The following is a 21,031-nucleotide window of genomic DNA, read 5'->3' as shown; positions in this document are numbered from 1 at the left end:
CTTAAAAATAAATAAAAAAAAATATGGTGGTACATTTTGCAATATATTTTTTCAAGGGTTTCAACAACTTAAAGGAAACTTTCTGAATTTATTTTATTACTACCTGAAATAATTTTTAAAGTATCATGAGCAAAATTCAGGAGATCTGATTTCTTGTCCTGGCTTTGTCAGTATTAACTGAGTGTTCTCAAAAAAAGTTACAATTAATTTCACTCATCAGTAAGACTAAGTTTTAGAACAGTCTTCTTTTAATTTCCTCTCTTTACATTTTCAACTCTGTAGTGAAAGAGAAAGGATTAAACCAACCTGTGGATCCTGGTCAACTACAACCTCTCAATAATCTTTCATTAAATAAAGGACAGTGACTGACTCAGAATTAGTAGGTCAGTAACTATTCATTTAGTATTTACTACTTTCTCCAAAGTTTTTGAATGCCGTAGGAATTGCTTCAAAAGTTGCCAAGGGAGGCTCAACAAAGGTCCCTGTTTCAACCATAGTGGTTTTGCTTATAAGTAAAAATCTTATGGATGAAAGATCTAAATGTGAGACAAGATTCCATCAAAATCCTAGAGGAGACACAGGCAACACCCTTTTTGAACTCAGCCACAGTAACTTCTTGTAAGATACATCCACGAAGGCAAAAGAAACAAAAGCAAAAATGAACTATTGGGACTTCATCAAGATAAGAAGCTTTTGCACAGCAAAGGATACAGTCAACAAAACTAAAAGATAACCTACAGAATGGGAGAAGATATTTGCAAATGACGTATCAGATAAAGGGCTAGTTTCCAAGATCTATAAAGAACTTCTTAAACTCAACACCAAAGAAACAAACAATCCAATCATGAAATGGGCAAAAGACATGAAGAGAAATCTCACAGAGGAAGACATAGACATGGCCAACATGCACATGAGAAAATGCTCCGCATCACTTGCCATCAGGGAAATACAAATCAAAACCACAATGAGATACCACCTCACACCAGTGAGAATGGGGAACATTAACAAGGCAGGAAACCACAAATGTTGGAGAGGATGCGGAAAAAAGGGAACCCTCTTACACTGTTGGTGGGAATGTGAACTGGTGCAGCCACTCTGGAAAACTGTGTGGAGGTTCCTCAAAGAGTTAAAAATAGACCTGCCCTATGACCCAGCAATTGCACTGCTGGAGATTTACCCCAAAGATTCAGATGCAATGAAACGCCGGGACACCTGCACCCCGATGTTTCTAGCAGCAATGTCCACAATAGCCAAACTGTGGAAGGAGCCTCGGTGTCCATCGAAAGATGAATGGATAAAGAAGATGTGGTTTATGTATACAATGGAATATTCCTCAGCCATTAGAAACGACAAATACCCACCATTTGCTTCAACGTGGATGGAACTGGAGGGTATTATGCTGAGTGAACGAAGTCAATCGGAGAAGGACAAACAGTGTATGTTCTCATTCATTTGGGGAATATAAATAATAGTGAAAGGGAATATAAGGGAAGGGAGAAGAAATGTGTGGGAAATATCAGAAAGAGAGACAGAACATAAAGACTCCTAACTCTGGGAAACGAACTAGGGGTGGTGGAAGGCGAGGAGGGCGGGGGGGGGTGGGGGTGAATGGGTGACGGATACTGAGGGGGGCACTTGACGGGATGAGCACTGGGTGTTATTCTGTATGTTGGTAAATTGAACACCAATAAAAAATAAATTTATTAAAAAATAAAAAATAAAAAAAACTTACTGATTTTACACACTGTGGTTCTATATTAATGTGGTATCTTTTCAAAGAGTGTTTTAATACAACTAAAAAAAATATTTGGCGTAATTTAAAAAAGCATATATTCTGAAGTCAAAGTAGCTGGGGTTTGGATGCTGACTCCTTCAATTCTGGTTTGGTGTATTTGGGTAATTTTTCTCTAAAACTTTAGGACTATTCTACTCTCCAGGACTGAACATTATAATTTAGCCTTATCTTCAGTGTTCTCATTTACAAAATGGAGATAAGAGCCCCTCCACCCGAGTGGTCCAGTTGGGTAAGCAGCCAACTCTTGATTTCAGTTCAGGTCATGATCTCAGGGTCCTAGGATCAAGCTCTGTGTTGGGCTCTGTGTTCAGTGGGGAGTCTCAACTTGGAGATTCTCTCTCTCCCAAGAAGAGAGGAAAAAATAAAAAGACAAAATCAGAAGGGGAGACAAACCACAAGAGACTCCTAATCATAGGAAACAAACAGGGTCACTGGAGGAGGGGCAGTGGGGTAACAGGGTAACTAGGTGATGGGCATTAAGGAGGGCAAGTGATATAATGAGCAGTGGGTGTTATATAAGACAGATGAATCACTGACCTCTACCGCTGAAACCAATAATATATGTTAACTGAATTTAAATTAAAAACAAAACAAAAAAAGATTCTCTCCCTCTCCCTCTACTCATGCTCTCATAAACACATATATACATACTGTTTAACCAGAGTCCAGATTTGTGGACCTAGAGTTTCACACACCGCACATGCTAGGTATAAATGTGCTGCGTTGATCTTCCAGCTACTCCAATCCTAGAAATCAGTGGAACTGAAACCACATTTATAAAATAGAGATAAGAATCACCTCACAGTGTTACTGTAAGGATTAACTGAGATAAATACATAACGCATGTACACAGGGACTACAACATATTAGTGATTCAAAAAATGTGAGTTAATAACATTCCTAATTTGTAAAGTTTAAGAGTTTCACTGAGATATACCATATAATAAAAGCTCACATTTAAAGGGTACAATTAGGTGAGTTTTGGCATATGTATGTACCTATGCAATCATCACAACATCAAGATATGAACATATCCATTATCCCCAAAAGTATCTCATGCACCCTTGTAGTACCCAACTCATGTTCCTTCTTGCCCCACCCCTCCCTTGGACTCCAGGTAAACACTGATCTATTTTCTGTCACTATAAATTAGCTTGTTTTTTCCAGAATTTTATATAAATGGAATCATTCCTGTATGTGCTTTTTTTTTTTTTTGGTCTGGTTTATCACGTTCAGTATAATTATGTATCAACAACAAAGTTCATTCCTATATACTGCGAATTTACTCCACTGTAATGATATACCATAATTTGGAATTTTTTATTTTAATTTCAGTATAGTTAACATACAGTGTTATATTAGTTTCAAATGTACAATATAGTGATTCAACCAACACTTCTATACATTACTCAGTGCTCATGATGATATTCTTTAATCCCCATCACCGGGTACGCCTAGGTGGCTCAGTGGTTAAGCGTCTTCCTTTGGCTCAGGGTGTGATCCTGGAGCCCCGGGATCGAGTCCCACATCAGGTTCCTGATGGAGCCTGCTTCTCCCTCTGCCTCTGTCTCTGCCTCTCTCCCTCTGTGTCTCTCATGAATAAGTAAATAAAATCTTTTAAAAAATAATAATAATCCCCATCATCTATTTCACCCATCCTCCACCCCATTTCCCTTCTAGTAACTTATCAACCTATTCTCTCTAGTTAAGAGTCTATTTCTTAGTTTGTTCCTCTTTTTGTTTCTTAAATTCCACATGAGTGAAATCATATAGTATTTGTCTTTCTCTGACTTATTATCCTTAGCACTATACTCTCTAGCTCCATCAATGTTGCAAATGGTGAGATTTCTTTCTTTTTTATGGTGGAATAATACTGTAGTGTGTATTTGTGTGTGTGTGTATATACGCGCCACATATTCTTTATCCATTCATCTTATCGCTGGACACTTGCTGCTTCTATAATTTGCCTACTGTAAATAATGCTGCCATAAACATAGGGATGCATATATTATTTTCAATTAGTGTTTTTGTATTCTTTGGGTAAATATCCAGTCGTGTGATTACTGGATCATACAGTGGTTCTATTTTTAACTTTTTGGAGAACTTCCATGCTGTTTTCCACTGTGACTGCACCTGTTTGTATTTCTACCAAATAGCACAAGGGTTCCTTTTTATGCACATCCTCACCAACACCTATTGTTGCTTATGTTTTTTATTTTAATGATTCTGACACATATGAGGTGATATCTCATTATAGCTTCGATTTGAATTTCCCTGATGATGAGTAATGTGGAACATTTTTTCATGTGTGGCAGAATATTGGCTAATAGTAATTAGCCTTCTGTTATGTCTTCTTTGGAGAAATGTCTGTTCATGTCTTCTGCCCATTTTTTTAAATTGGATTATTTCTTTTTTGGATGTTGAGTTTTAGAAGTTCTTTATATATTTTGGATACTAACCCTTTATCAGATGTCACTTGCAAATATCTTCTCCCGTTCCAAAGACTGCTTTTTAGTTTTATTGATTGTTTTCTTTGCTGTGCAGAAGCTCTTTATTTTTATGCAGTCCCAACAGTTTATTTTTGCTTTTGTTTCCTTTGCCTCAGGAGACATATCTAGAAAAATCTTGCTATGTGCTCTCTTCAAGGATTTTTATGGTGTCAGGTCTCACATTTAAGTCCTTAATCATGCCCACATTCTCCACCAAAAACAAACAACAACAACAACAAAAAAAAACAAAAAACAAAAACCCCAAAAAACAAACAAACAAAAAGTCCTTAATCAATCCATTTTGGGTTTATTTTTTGTACATAGTTTCTTATGTGTGTTGCATGCACCCTGCTGTTGTGGCTGAGACACTTTTGCCTTCAGTCCAGTTGTCTACAATGGCTCTCTTTTCCTGTTGTGGGCAGCAGGGTTTAGTCCCTTTGTTGTTAAGGTGCCAGTCTGGTGTTTGCCAGAGATGCAGTAGCACTGAACTGCAGAAGATCGCAGAGGCAGGGTATGTGCTGCAGCAAAGTCTGTGCCAGTGGGAAGGGCCCAGCAGCTGCCCAGACCAAGGCAGGCTGGGCTGAAGGGAGCAAATCTGCAGAAGGACAGGGATGGGACACATGATGTTAGTTAGCAAGATATGCACAGGTATGCTATAGGAGGGGACCTGGAGCTCAGGGCTGGCTAAAGGGGGGTGTGTCCACAGGAGAACTCAGGGATGGGGCATGCTATTAGTAAGTTGTGTCTCATCTGGGGGGCTGGAGAGGGAAGTGGTGCTTGCCAGCTCCTCTGTTCCTAGAGAAGTTACCCAAAGATCCCTGCCCCTCTAGCACACACTCTGTGATTAGTAAACAAATCCCCCTCATGTTTACTCCAGGCTTTCTTTCAAACTGTTTCTATGCTGTATCACCATGGGGTTACTGAGCTGACTCTTTAAGGGCAGGAATTGTTTCTTTTGGCTCTCCCTGCTCTCCCATGAGCCTGCCTATTTTTAAAGTTCTAGGTCTTAAGCCCCACTGATATATCCTTTCGAATTAGTGAAAATTGACTTGTGAAATCAACTCCTCTGTTTTTCAAAACCAAATGTTATAGGGATTCATCTTCCCAAGACTCTCTACTGTGAGAGTCTGTTTGTCTCCTCTCTCTGTGCCTGTGGTGGCCCTCTCTCCCACTACAGTCCCACAGGTCCATTTACTCCCCACCATAACTCCATCTTTCCTACCCTCTTTGATATGGCCTCTTCTCTACATTTAGCTGTGGGAGTTTGTTCTGTGAGTCTTCAGATCATTTTTTGGATAATTTACACTGATGTGAAAAAAAAAATTTACACTGATGTGGCTGTTATTTAGTTATATCTGTAGGACAAGGTGAGGTTAGGGTCCTCCTACTCCATCATCTTCCCTGGAACTCAGTCTTATAGTAGTTCTATTTTTATTTTTATTTTAAAAATATTTTATGTATTTATGGCAGCGGAGGTGGAGGGGAAGCACAGAGGAAGAGTGAGAGGAAAAGCAGTAGAAAAAGCAGACTCCCTGATGAGCAGAGAGCCCAAATGGGACTCAATCCTAGGACCCTGAGATCATGACCTAAGCCATAGACAGATACTTAACCGAGCCATCTAGGTGCCCTATTTTGAATTTTTTTAGGAGTTTCCATAGTGCCTGTACCAATTTACATCCCCACCAACAGTGTACAAGGGTTCCTTTTTTTCTTTTTTTTTTTTTTTTAATTTTTATTTATTTACTTATGATAGTCACAGAGAGAGAGAGAGAGAGAGAGGCAGAGACACAGGCAGAGGGAGAAGCAGGCTCCATGCATCGGGAGCCTGATATGGGATTCGATCCCGGGTCTCCAGGATCGCGCCCTGGGCCAAAGGCAGGCGCCAAACCGCTGCGCCACCCAGGGATCCCAAGGGTTCCTTTTTTTCTACATCCTTGCCAACACTTATTTCTTGTCTTTTGCTAATAACCATTCCTTTTTTTTTGAGAGAGAGTGAGCATGTACAAGTGGGCGTGGGGTGGGTAGGCAGTTGGAGGGGGGCAGAGGGAAAGGGAGAGAAAGAGAATCTTAAATAGGTTCCATGCCCAGCATAGAGCTGGACAAAGGCCTCGATCTCATGACTCTGATATCATGACCTGAGTCAAAACCAAGAGTCAGACATTTAACTGACTAAGCCACCCAGACACCCCTTTTTTCATTGTTTATCAAGAAAAGATGCTGGATTTTGTTAAATGCATTATTTGCATCCTTGAATTTTGTTAACATAATGAATTACACATATTAATTTTTTAATCTTAAACTTGCATTACTAAAAAAATAAATAAATAAATAAACTTGCATTACTGAGTGAAAAAATCTCATTCAGTGAGATTCATTATCCTCATATATTGTTGGGTTTGATTTATTAAAATATTGGTCATAATTTTTGTGTCTTTGGCTATGGGGGATATCGGTCTGTAGTTCTCTCTTTAAAAAAAAAGATTTTATTTATTTATTATTTATTCATGAGAGACAGAGAGAGAGAAAGAGAGAGGAGAGAGAAATGCAAAAACAGCAGAGGGAGAAGTAGGCTGCCTGCAAGGAGCCCAGTGCGGGACTCGATCCTGGATCCTGGGATCAAACCCTGAGCCAAAGGCAGACACTCAACACTGAGCCGCCCAAGTGCCCTTGGTCTGTAGTTTTTTTATAATGTCTTTGGTTTTGATAGCAGTGTAACATTGGCCTCATAAAATGCATTGGAAAGTATGCCTTCCTTTTCAAATTTTTAGAAGTGTTTGTGTAGAGTTAGGATTCTTCCTTAAATGTTTTCTAGAATTCACCAGTGAAGCCATCTGGGCCTGGTGTTTTTTTTAGTAGAATGACTTTTAACTACAAATTCAATTTCTTTATTACAGCTTCTTCTCCTTAGCACTTACCACCTCCTGTATTCTTATTTATTATCTATCTACCCCCAGTAGAATATGTGTTCCATGAGTATAAAGTTGTTTTGTCTTTTTTTTAAAAATCTGTTTTGTTCTCTGCAGTATTCTTAGCGCTTAGTGCATGGCAGCGTGGTACACACTAAGTGCTCAATGTACTGATGAATTAAATTCATAGCTTGTTTTCGGGAGGTGAGTCAAGGCAAAGGTGGCACTAGTTATGGAAAAGTTTCACATAACAGTGGAGAAATATTCAAAAGGCACTATACATCCTTGAAAGTAGATATGGATGGAGTGTTGGGACTCCAGGACTGGGATTTCCCTTGATTGGCATCATCTCTACTTTGTAGGTACACAGGAAAAGACTCAAGCAATCGAAAACCTGTTTCTCTATGCTACCTTGATGCAATGAGAAAGCTCAGAATCATGAAAGTTCATGAGAAAGAAGAGGGAAATTTTATAATGATAAAAAGAATCAGTACAACAGGAAGATATTAAAATCATAAATGTAGATGTATCTAATAATAGTACTCCAACAAAATATATGAAGTCACAGCAGACAGAACTGAACAATAAAGGCAAATTAACAAAGTTAGAGATTTCCATGCTCTTTAACAGTAACTGATAGAACAAGAATGTGTATATAATTCTACTCTCTTTTCAACTGACAGCTTGTTTGTATTCCATGTCTCCCTTTTTTGCAGCCAAACATATTAATCCTATATCCTTGTGTTCACTGAATAGCACAGCAATGAGTTTTATTCCTTCCTTGACATAGAAAATCAGAAATAAGGAACTAGTTTCAATTTTTCAGATTTTTCTCCAAGAGCACATAAGAGATATAATCAGCATCTGGCACTTGAGCTATTCTTATGGTAATCAGGTTATTTTTTTTTTAATTGAAGTATTGGGGCAACCTGGGTGGCTCAGCGGTTTAGCACTGCCTTCGGCCCGGGATGTGATCCTAGAGACCCAGGATCAAGTCCCACGTTGGGCTCCCTGCATGGAGCCGGTTTCTCCCTCTGCCTGTGTCTCTGCACCTCTCTCTCTTCTGTGTCTCTCATGAATAAATAAATAAAATCTTTAAAAAATAATAATAATTGGGGGATCCCTGGGTGGCTCAGCGGTTTGGCACCTGCCCTTGGCCCAGGGCGCAGTCCTGGAGTCCCGGGATCGAGTCCCGCATTGGGCTCCCAGCATGGAGCCTGCTTCTCCCTCTGCCTGTGTCTCTGCCTCTCTCTCTCTATGTCTATCATGAATAAATAAAATCTTAAAAAAATAATAATTGAAGCATTGTTGACATAGTTTTAGTATAATACCCTCTAGGTCCAACCATGTTCTTGTAAATGGCAAGATTCACTCTTTTTTTATGCCTGAGTTATGTTCCATTCTATAGATATAGATATAGAATCAATGTAATATTGTAATATTATATATACATAATATAATATATATATATATATTACATCTTCTTTATAACCTCATCTATGTATGGATGCTTAGGTACTTAGGTTGCTTCCATAACTTGGCTATTATAAATAATGCTATAATAAACATAGGCTGCATATACTTTTTGAATTAGTGTTTTGTTTTCCTTGGGTAAATACCCAGCAGTAGAATTATTGAACTGTATGGTATTTCAATTTTTAATTTTTTGAGAAAACTTCATATTGTTTTCTATAGTGCTATACCAATTTATGCTCCCATCAACAGTGCACAAGGGTTCTCCTTTCTCCACATCCTTGCCAACACTTGTTATTTCTTGTCCTTTTGATAATAGCCATTCTGGCAGGTATAAGATGATATCTCATTGTGGTTTTAATTTGCATTTCCCTGATGATGAGCGATATTGAACATCTTTTCATGTGTTTGACTATCTGAATGTCTTCTTTGGAAAAATGTCTATTCAGATCCTTTGCCCATTTTTAAATTAGACTGAGTTTTTGTTTGTTTCTGCTACTGACTCATATGAGTTCTCTTTATATACAGATATATGTTTTGGAAATTAACCCATTATCTGATATATGATTTGCAAATATTTTCTCCCATTTAGTAGGCTGCCTTTTCATTTTGTTGATGGTTTCTTTTGCCATCCAGAAACTTTTTAGTTTGATGGGAGTCCTACTTATATTTGCTTTTGTTACCTTTGCTATTGATGTCAAATTGAAAAAATTATCACCAACACTGATGTTAAGGAGCTTACCACATATGTTTTCTTCAAGGAGTTTTATGAGTTCAGGTCTTATGTTCATGTCGTTAATATGTTTTGAGTTCATTTTTGTGTATGGTGTCAGATAGTGGTCAAGTTAGGAAAGTATGGTTATCTTATTAATATCCTTCTGCTCCCTTTAAACACAGACTAGCTCATTTCTATCTTTGTCTACTAAAATAATCATTGTTTTCCTCTCTCCAATTCTAGTCATCCCTCTTGACCAATTCAAATCCCATTAATGGTAGGGTCTCTTCTTTGATGATATCAAACTATATTGATTTCTCCCTTTGCTAACTTATCTGACATTTATTATGTTTCACAATTGATAAATTACATTGTCTTATTGATTACTCATATTCACACCTGGCAGTAATGAGGCAGCTCCCTTCCTACCACTGCCACAATAGAGTGAGAAGAAGCCAGCTAAATGAATAAAATGACTTAAATAAAATGAAAAGTCTTAAAACAAAAACCCAAATGTCTAGGTTTCAACTGAAAATTACTCATCATACCAAGAATCAAGAAAATCTCAACTTGAATGAAAAAAAGCCAACCATTACAAACCAACACCAAAATAAGAGATATTAAAATTATTTGACTACCTTAGAGAAACCAACATAAAAATGCTTCGATGAAGAATCATACACACCACTAGAGCAAATTTTTAAAATAAAAACTCTGAGGAAAGAAATAAAAGACATAAAGTAGAATTGAGTAGAAATTTTTGAACTAGAAAATACAAAACTGAAACTCAATGGATGGACTTAACAGCAGAATAAAGGGGACAGAGAAAGTAACCAGTAAACTTGAAGACTGAGTAATAGAAATTACCCAGGCTGACAGATGGAAAATAAAACCAAAAATCTCCAACATACTAAAACAGCCGCACAATACTGTTGGTACTGTAACAACAACAACAACTCTAACACCATTGGGGTCCCACAGAGAGAGAAAAAAGGATAATACTTGGAGAAATAATATTTGAAAATGTACTAAATTGGGCAGAAGACATAAACTTAACATTCAAGAAGATGAGCAAACTCCAAACAACAATATACCCAGAGAAATCCACAAAATATATCAAAGTTCTGAAAAAAAAAATTCTTAAAAGCAGCAAGAGAAATAACACATCTATAAGGGGAAAACAATTCAAGTAACAGGAGCTTTCTCGTCAGAAACCAGAGAGGCCAGAAAAATGTGGCACATTTTTCTACTGTTGAAGGAAACTTGTTCTATTTTTTTCTATTTGTTCTATTGTTAAACTTAGACATCTATATACAGTAAAAATATCCTTTAGGAATGAAGGTGAAATCAGGGTATTGTCCAATGAAGAAATCTGTTGCCAGCATACTTACTTTTATAAAATACCTAAAGGACGTTCTCTAAATGGAAAGAAAATGATAACAGAAGGAATTTTGGAACACTAAGAAGGCATCAAGCAGAAATATGGGTCAGCGAAATTATGTTTGCTGCTTAAAGAAAAAACTATAACACTGCTGTGCTTCTACACGTATAGAGGGAATATTTAAGACAATTTATAATATAAATGAAGAAGTTAAGAAATGTAAAGAAAAGGTATCCCCATTTCACTTGAAGTGATAAAATGTCAACATCAGTAAACTATAAGTTATTTATAATATAAAACCTAGAGCAATTACTATTAAAAAACTATACAAATGATACACTAAAAAACACTATAAAGACTGAATTCCAAAAAATGTTTAAGTAACCCTCGGAAAAAAAGAAATAGGAAAGAAAAAACAAAACACAAAAATAAAATAAAATAAAATAAAATAAAATAAATAAGTCATAACATACCAATAATTATACTAAATGTATCTCTGTCTCATGAATCAATAAATAAAATCTTTTAAAAAAAAAGAATTAAATAGCAATTAAATATCTGTAGAAATCAAGACTTTGTGCTATTGGAGGAATAGATACAAAGATTAATGGAAGACAGTAGAGAACCCCAAAATAGACCTATACAAAAATGCCCAAATGATATTTAAAATTCATAAAGATTCACTCTAAATTTGACATATAATGTCACATATCTACCACTATAGCATCATAGTCATTTTACTGCCATATATATCCCATTCTCCAGTAATTCACCCTTCCCAGCTCCACCACTCCTCAAACCCTTATAAACCACTAATATTTTTTACTGTCCCTAACAGTTTTGTCTTTTCCAGAATGTCATATACTTGGAATCATACAGTTTAAGCCTTTCCAGACTGGCCTTTTACTTAATGATAAGCATTTTAAGGTTCTTCCATGTCTTTCCATGGCTCAAATCTTCATTTTTCTTTTTTTTTTTTAATATTTTTAAAATATATTTATTCATGAGAGAGACACAGAGAGAGAGAGAGCGAGGCAGAGACACAGGCATAGGGAGAAGCAGGCTCCATGCAGGGAGCCCAACATGGGACTCGATCTGGGGACTCCAGGATCACACCCTGGGCCGAAGGCGGGCGCTAAACCACTGAGCCACCCAGGGATCCCTCATTTCATTTTTCTGTATGGATGTACCACAGTTTATTTATCCACTTGCCTTCTGAAGTACGTTTTGTTTGCTTTCAAAATTTGGCAACTATGGGGAAAAAACCTGCTATAAACATTCCCATGCTACTTTTTATGTAGAAGTTTTCAATTCATTTGAGTAAATGCCTAGAAGCACAATTGCTGGATTATATGGTAAAATTATGTTTTGCTTTGTAAAACAAAAACAAAAACAAAATAAAACAACAAAAAAACCCTTCCAGACTATCTTCCAAAGTGATTAGACGTGCGTTCCTACCAAAAATGAATGAGAGTTCCTGTTGCTTTACAAACTTGTCAGCATTTGGTGTTATCAGTGTTCTGGATTTTAACCATTCTAATAGGTATGTAGTGGTATCTAATTGTTATTATAATTTGCAATTCCCTAATGGCATATGATGTTGAACATTCTTTCATTTGATTATTTGCCATCTGTATATCTTCTTTAACAGGGTGTCTAGATCTTTTGTTCATTTTTTAATTGGGTTGTTTTTGTAATTTTTACTTTTAAGACTTCTTTATATTTTGGGGTAACAGTCCTTTGTCAGATATATCTTTTATAAATATTTTCTCCAAGTCTATGGCTTGCCTTTTCATTCTCTTAACAGTGTCTTTCACAGATTGATCCATTTTAACATAAAGAAGTCTATCATAACTACTTTTTTCCTTTCATAGATCATGCTTTTGGCGTTATATCTAAAAACTCACTGCCACACCCAACCTCACATAGATTTTCTCCCATATAGCTTATAGAAGTTTTATAGTTTTACATTTTACATTTATATCTTTAATTTTGAGTTAATTTTTTGTGAAAGATGTACCATCATGGTCTATATCCATTTCTTACCTAAATTAACTCATTTCATTTTCACAACACCCCTATGAAGTATTATTATTATTATTATTATTATTTTATGGATGAAAAAACTTAAGTACTGAGATGTTCAGTGACTTGCACAAGATCCCACAACATGTACCTAACTAGCACTATAAAAGTTATTATATACAATGTATGCAGAGAAGAGATTGGAGTGTCTGACTATATCCAAAGGGTCAAGGGTAAACACAAAGTTTTATAGAAGAACTGAATCTTAATAGATATTAAGTAATTTATCTGGAATTTAAACAGGTAAATCAATACATAAAAAGTTCAGTGACGTGAAGAAAATACTACTAAGGAAAAGTCATTTAAGTTCCCTTGTTCTCAGTCTTCTTCCTCATAAAATAAGTAGTTTGGATGTTATCTATAAAGGACCTCCTGGGATCCCTGGGTGGCGCAGCGGTTTGGCGCCTGCCTTTGGCCCAGGGCGCGATCCTGGAGACCCCGGATCGAATCCCACATCAGGCTCCCGGTGCATGGAGCCTGCTTCTCCCTCTGCCTGTGTCTCTGCCTCTCTCTCTCTCTCTCTCTCTGTGACTATCATAAATAAATGAAAATTAAAAAAAAAAAAAAAAAAAAAAAGGACCTCCTAACTCCTACAGTCTATGATTCTATGCTACTAATATAGAGAGTTAAACAAATTATTGGGACGCTGTTTCTTGGCTCTATGCTTGCCAGAGCATATGCTTTTCCTTAGTAGTATTTTCTTCACGTCACTGAACTTTTTATGTATTGATTTACCTGTTTAAATTCCAGATAAATTACTTAATATCTATTAAGATTCAGTTCTTCTATAAAACTTTGTGTTAACTTATGGGCAAGGTGTCAGTGTGTCCAAGAAATAAGGGTAGAGCTATTGTCAATTATAAATGAAATACCGGCCAGCCCAGGTGGCTCAGCCATTTAGCGCCGCCTTCAGCCCAGGGCCTGATCCTGGAGACCCAGGATCAAGTCCCACATCAGGCTCCCTTCATGGAGCCTGCTCTCCCTCTGCCTGTGTCTCTGCCTCTCTCTCTCTCTCTGTGTATCTCATGAATAAATAAATAAAATCTTTATAAATAAATAAATAAATAAATAAATAAATAAATGAAATAACACTTGACACAAGGCTTTGGAGTTAGCTGGGGAAACCAAACCACCATTTATACTATTGTTTCTATGGGAAAATAACTTTCAAACTAAATATAGCATATAAAGCAATTGTTTGAAAATCATGCACGGTCATTCAAATGGATTCTAATATGTCAGTTCTAAAGAAAAGAAAGAGTTCCTTTAAAAAATTAGAATCAGGCTTGGAAGAAGCTGTGAGTCTTAGAGAAAAGTTAATGAATAATCTTTTGTGTCTGATGCCAATTAGCTTTTATGACAGTTTCAGGCTCAAAGAACAGGAAGCGGCAGAGAAGAATTCAAGAAAGAATTTCCAACCAAACTGGAAAAAAGCAGCAGAGGATAATCTTAGAAAATAGTGCACATGTAAACAAAATCATTTCCTTTCTTTCTGGTTTAGATTGGGAAAAAAGCAGGATGCTGAAAGATACTAGGAAGGAAGCAAATCCTGAGCAGCAGTAGCAGAATACACACAGCTTCTAGCGGAACCCAGTAGTTTAAGAGGAACTAAGAGCAGTACTTTCTCTTAGCTCTTCATCCCTACCAGTGAGAAGAAAAGTCAGAATTCTTGTTCCACCAAAGTAAAGCCAAGATCAAATCACAACAGTGGAAGTTTTCTTATGATGAAATACATAATGTGTTGAGGTGTTTTATTCAATTGTGCTCTCAATTATGTGCTTTATACTGAAGTTGCAGGCAAAAACAGACACACAGATCAATGGAACAGAATAGAGAACCCAGAAATGGACCCTCAACTCTTTGGTCAACTAATCTTCAACAAAGCAGGAAAGAATATCCAATGGAAAAAAAAGACAATCTCTTCAACAAATAGTGTTGGGAAAACTGGACAGTGACATGCAGAAAAATGAAATTGGACCACTTTCTTACACCATACACAAAAATAAATAGAAAATGAATGAAAGATTTAAATGTAAGATGGGAAATCATCAAAATCCTACAGGAGAAAACAGGCAGCAACCTCTCTGACCTTGGCTGCCGCAACTTCTCACTAGACACGTCTCTGGAGGCAAGGGAAACAAAAGCAAAAATGAACTACTGAGACTTCATCAAGATAAAAAAGCTTTGGCACAGCAAAGGAAACAATCAACAAAACTAAAAGGCAACTGACAGAATGGGAGAAGGTATTTGTAAATGACGTATCAGATAAAGTAAGTCCAAAAAGACCGTGAGGCTAATAAACATATTCAGTAAAGTTGAAGGATACAAAATTAAAATATAAAAATCAGCTGCATTTATATACATGAAAAAAAGAACTATCAGAAAGAGAAATTAACAAAACAGTCCCACGTCCAATTACACCAAAAAGAATAAAATACCTACAAATAAATTTAACCAAGATGAAAAACTTGTACAATGAACACCATAAGACACTAATGAAAGCAAGTGAAGAAGACACATATAAAGCAAAAGATATTCCATGCTCATGAATTAGAAGAATTAATACAGCTAAAATGTCCATACTACCTATAGCAAACTACAGCTTCAATGCAATCCTTACCAAAATTCCAATGGCACTTTTCACAGAAATTGAATATACGATCCTAAAATATGTATGAAACTATGAAAGACTGCAAATAGCCAAAGCACTCTTGAGAAAAAAAAAAAAAAAAAGCTGGAGGCATCAAGTTCTTAATTTCAAACTATATTACAAAGCTTATAATAATCAAAACAGTATGGTATTAGCATCAAAACAGCCACATATCAATAGAACAGAGAGACTAGAAATAAAACCACACATATATGGCTTATTTATGACAATGGAGCCAAGAATATTCAATAGGGAGAGTACAGTTTCTTCAATAAATGGTACTGGGAAAATTGAACAGCTACATGCAAAAAAATGAAACTGGACCACTATCCTATACCATGCATAAAAACTAACTCAAAATGAAATAAAGACTTGAATATATGACCTGAAATTATAAAGATCCTAGAAGAAAACATAAAGGTAAGCTCCTAGATATCAGTCTCAGCAATGATTTTTCAGATGACACCAAAAGTAAAGGCAAGAAATGTAAAAATAAACAAATGGGACTATATCAAACTAACAAGCTTCTGCTCAACAAAGAAAATAATAGAAAAAAAACTAAAAGGCAACCTTGAGAATGGGAGGAAATATTTGCAAATGACATATCTGATAAAGGGTTAGCATCCAAAATCTATAAAGAATTTATCAAACTCAACATCCAAAACCCAAATAATCTGGTTAAAAAATGGGCAGAAGACATGAACAGATATTTTTCCAAAGAAGGCATACAGATGGCCAATAGACACATGAATACCAACATCACTCCTCATGAAAGAAATACAAATCAAAACGACAATGAGATACCACCTCACACCTGTCAGAATGGCTACAATTAACAACACAGGAAACAACAGATGTTGGCAAGGATGCAGAGAAAGGAGACCGTTGGTGGGAATGCAAACTAGTGCAGTCACTCTAGAAAACAGTACGGAGGTTCCTCAGAAAGTTAAAAATAGAACTACCCTATTATCTAGCAATTGCACTGCTAGGCATTTACCCAAATGATATAAAAATACTGATTTGAAGGGACTTATGCACCCCAGTGTTTACAGCAGCAATATCAACAATATTCAAATTATGGAAAGAACCCAGATGTCCAAGGACTGATGAATGGATAAAGAAGATGTGGTGTATATGCACAACTAAATATTACTCAGCCATCAAAAAGAATGAAATCCTCTCACCTGCAACTTCATGGATGGAGCTAGAGTGTATTATGCTAAGTGAAAAAGTCAGAGAAAGACAATACCATATTTCACTCATGTGAAATTTAAGGGAAGAAAAACAACAGAAGAACATAGGGGAAAGAGAAAAAAAAAGAGAGGGAAGCAAACCATAAGGGACTCACAACTATTAGAGAACAAACTGAGGGATGATGGAGGGGAGGTGGGCAGAGGATGGGCTAAATGGGTGATGGGCTTTAAGGAGGGCTCTTGTTACGATGAGCACTGGATGTTGTATGTAAGTGATGAATCACTGAGTTCTACTCCTGAAACCAATATTACACCGCATTTTAACTAACCAGCATTCAACTGAAAACTTGAAACAACAACAACAGAAATAAAGAAACAAAACAGATGAACATATGGGAAGATGTAAAAAAAGAGAGACAAGAGTTTGGATGCCTGGGTGGCTCAGCTGGTAAAGCGTCTGACTCTTGATTTCAGCTCAATCTTAGGGTTGTGAGACTGAACCCTGCATCAGGTTCTGTGCTTGGTGGGGAATCTGCTTGAGATTCTCTCTCTCCCTCTCTCTCTCTCTCTGCTCATCCCATACTTGCATGTGTGCTCTCTCCCTCAAATAAATAAATCTTTAAGTAAAAAGAGAGGGAAGCAAACCATAAAAGACTTTTTTTTGACTGTTTTAGTTTAATAAACATTTACTCCTTTAGTTGAACAGCCTCTATACCCAAAATACATAGGGGATCTCTTTTTGAGTGGAAAGAAATTTAGGTCTCAAGAGGTCTTCAGTCTGCTGTTTTCTGGAAATCATTTAACTGAGCCTAAGACCTCTGAAAAAAATATAAAAACTGGCCCAAGGAAATAAGCAATTAGGGCAGGCATGCCCAGGGCATGATCTTGGAGACCCAGAATCGAGTCCCACATCGGGCTCCCTGCATGGACCCTGCGTCTCCCTCTGCCCATGTCTCTGCCTCTCTGTGTCTCTCATGAATCTTTAAAAAAAAAAAAAGGAAATAAGCAATTAGATTTCAAATCAAACTATGGATTAAGTCAGCAAACTTAGAATTGGGGCAATTCCTCTTCTGTATTTCCTATACACTCAAACTTACCCTGGGAAACAGAAACCTCATCTACTGTTAGACAGAATGGAAACAGAATGTGGTGCTATGCTTAACATCAAGGTGGGCACAACTGATGGGCTGGCAAGTTTATGGAATGGGAAGAACTTTGAGGGGTTTGAGCAAGGATGAGAAAGTGATTGCAAACAACACATAAGATTAGATTGGAAGCTATTCTTGTATTGACACCAACTACATGACTTTCCTCAGTAGCCTATGGGAATGGATAAGGTGGGCTAATCCAAGATGACCCAGGACTTAGAATGAGCAATGCTGTACTTTTATAGCCAATCATATTTCTCCCCCTAAGGTGGATTCACAAATGGACACAAACACCACGGATTAACCATTTAAAATTCTGACAAAGCCAACTTTTTTCAATCCTCACACTTAAAAGGTTATCTGATGGCCACCAGTTTCTCAATTTTGGTATTGGTTACTAGCTTACAAATCTCAAGGTGAAGTCTTCTCCTTCCTCTTTACCTAATCATTGTTTTTCTTAAAAGATTTTATTTATTTATTCATGAGAGACACAGAGAGAAAGAGAGGCAGAGACATAGGCAGAGGGAGAAGCAGGCCCTAAGTAGGGAGCCTGATGTGGGACCCGATCCCAGGTCCCCAGGATCAGGCCTGGGGCCCAAGGCGGCACTAAACTGTTGAGCCACCTGGGCTGCCCCTTAATCAGTTTAATATAGACCAGTGTAAGTATCATTACTATTCTTCTGTATGAAATTCAGTATTCTGCAGATCCCATGGAATCATGGGATAGAATCAGGAGCCTCCACCTTTTATGTGAACTTTAATGGTACTGTGGAGATCAAGGCAATTTTGCTTTGGTTAAGCAGGATTTATTTTCATTTGTAAGAGAACCCTCTTGCAACAGGTTTATTCAACTCTCCTAAAAATGGTGACATTCACTTAAAGTATTTTTTCAGAAGCAGCAGTTACATAAATGGAATGCTGGATTCAACCTAAAAATGTGGCTCCTAGTTAACATTATTCTTCATATGATCATGATAAAAACATTAGGATATTCTTCACATTTCCAAGCAAAATCCAATTTTAAAAGCTTGTTCTTACCAAATTCCTAAAAACAGCCATTTGAGATTAAGTTTCATTACATGAACCAACAAATCTACATGGCTAGTTTTTGCATTCCACTTTTACAGAATTTATTTTACACCTATTATACCAAACAGCACTTTAAACACTGACATATTAACTCCCTAGTAAGATAAAGCAAAAACAAAAGTGTTTATCTTATTAGAAACAAGATATACCATCACTTATAGTCTTCAAATATTACTGTACTTTAACTTTCAAAATTTAATAATGCATTCATGGAACAATCCACAGACAACTAATTTTAGACAAATTAAAGAACACTTTTAAGCAGACATGACTGTCCTAAATTGTTTATTAGGTGAGGATTTTACAAACATTATTTATATTAGCAGTAATGGTGGAGCTGGAGAGTATTTGCATCTTCTCTACGAGTCATGGCGAGAACCACAAATAGTGTGGTGGAACTTGTGACCCTTTCCAAAGCCATGGCTCTTGAGGCCTGCAGATGTCAGGCCTCACATCTCTCTGTGCTTATGGACTGGTCTGGTGATCCACTGGATGTCAGGATTTTTCTGGTAGCTTTATGGAAAGGATCAATGAGGATAACCTCAAAGAATTTGTACATGCAAACTCCACCAACCCAGTAAGAATTCAAGACTCTCAGAGCCCCACAGTAGCATCCAGCTCATTCCTCTGCAATGGACTGAAGGTTTGGGGCAAACTTTAGTTGGTTAACACCATGATGGACAGGCTTGCTGCAGCACCCTTAGGAATTGAGCATTTGTGGATACCATATTGCACATGAATCTGATATATGACATAACCTGGCTTGGCCTTGTAATCCAGTCTGCACACTTGATCAGGCTTGGCTGGGTGGGGGGCCTTGTGGAGCAGTACTGCCAGCAGCACACCCTGAGAGAAAAGCACATCGTATCAGACCACTTCTTCCTCCATGGCTCCTAGATATACTTGTAAATGCCCATCTTGGCTTACCTCTGAGCCAGTGGTTGCCATTGGACAGAAAGTAAAGAAAGAGTCTTTCTCCCTAAGACCCTTTAACTATAGAGAACAAACTGAGAGTTGCAGAAGGGGAGGTGGGTAGAGAATGGGTAATGGTATTACAGAGGGCACTTGTGATGAGCCCTGGGTACTATATGTAAGTGATGAATCATGGAGCTCTACTCCTGAAATCAATATTGCACTGTATATTACCTAACTAGAATTTAAATAAAAACCTGAAACATAAAAATATAAAAGTTAAGAAATTAAAAATAAAACTAATTTATATAATAGTTATATCTCAAATGAGTCTCTTATAGACAGCAATTACATTTCTCAAAGGGATATTTGTGTATTCATGTTCATAGCAGTATTATTCACAATAGCTCAAACATGGAAATGATCCAAGAGTCCATCAAACAATAAATCACCAAGCAAAATACAGTGGAATATTACTCAGTCTTAAGAAGGAAGTCTGCAATATGCTACAACATGGAAGAAGTTTGAAGACATTATGCTAAATAAAATAAGCCAGTGACCAAAGAAAAATACTGTATGATTTCACGTAGATGGGGTACTAAGAGTACTCAATAATCACAGAGACAGAAAATAAAACTGTGGAGGTGCCTGGGTGGCTCAGTTGGTTACGTGTCTGTCTTCAGCTCAGGTCATGATCTCAGTGTCCTGGGATCGAGCTCCATGGCAGGCTCCCTGCACAGTGGAGAGTCTGCTTCTCCCTCTCTCTCTCTGCCCTTTTCCACTGCTCATGCATATGTACACTCTTTCAAATAAATAAATAAATAAAATATTTTTTAAAAAGATAAAAGGAGGGGATCCCTCCCTGGGTGGCGCAGCAGTTTAGCGCCTGCCTTTGGCCCAGGGAGCGATCCAGGAGACCTGGGATCGAATCCCACGTCAGGCTCCCAATGCATGGAGCCTGCTTCTCCCTCTGCCTATGTCTCTGCCTCTCTCTCTCTCTCTCTGTGTGTGTGTGTGTGTGTGTGTGACTATCATAAATAAATAAAAGTTAAAAAAAAAAAAAACTTAAAAAAAAAAAGATAAAAGGAGGGCAGCCTGGTGGCTCTCAGGGGTTTAGCGCCACCTTCAGCCCAGGGCGTGATGCTGAGACCCGGGATTGAGTCCCACCTCAGGCTCCCTGCATGGAGCCTGCTTC

The 21,031-nt window shown here is 37.2% G+C and overlaps 1 protein-coding gene and 1 pseudogene across 1 annotated transcript in view; both read right to left on the bottom strand.

Annotated features, from left to right (window-relative positions):
• ZSWIM5 (zinc finger SWIM-type containing 5) overlaps nt 1–21,031 on the bottom strand; it is a 207,273-nt gene that overhangs the window by 120,646 nt on the left and 65,596 nt on the right. The gene's annotated exons all lie outside the window — the stretch shown is intronic.
• On the bottom strand, nt 18,523–20,727 carry LOC144282074 (large ribosomal subunit protein eL15 pseudogene; annotated as a pseudogene).

This window comes from Canis aureus, chromosome 13 (genome assembly GCF_053574225.1).
Source record: "Canis aureus isolate CA01 chromosome 13, VMU_Caureus_v.1.0, whole genome shotgun sequence".
NCBI classification, from domain to species: domain Eukaryota; kingdom Metazoa; phylum Chordata; class Mammalia; order Carnivora; family Canidae; genus Canis; species Canis aureus.
Note: the sequence above shows the minus strand (reverse complement) of the source record. Positions and strands in the feature narration are given on the sequence as shown.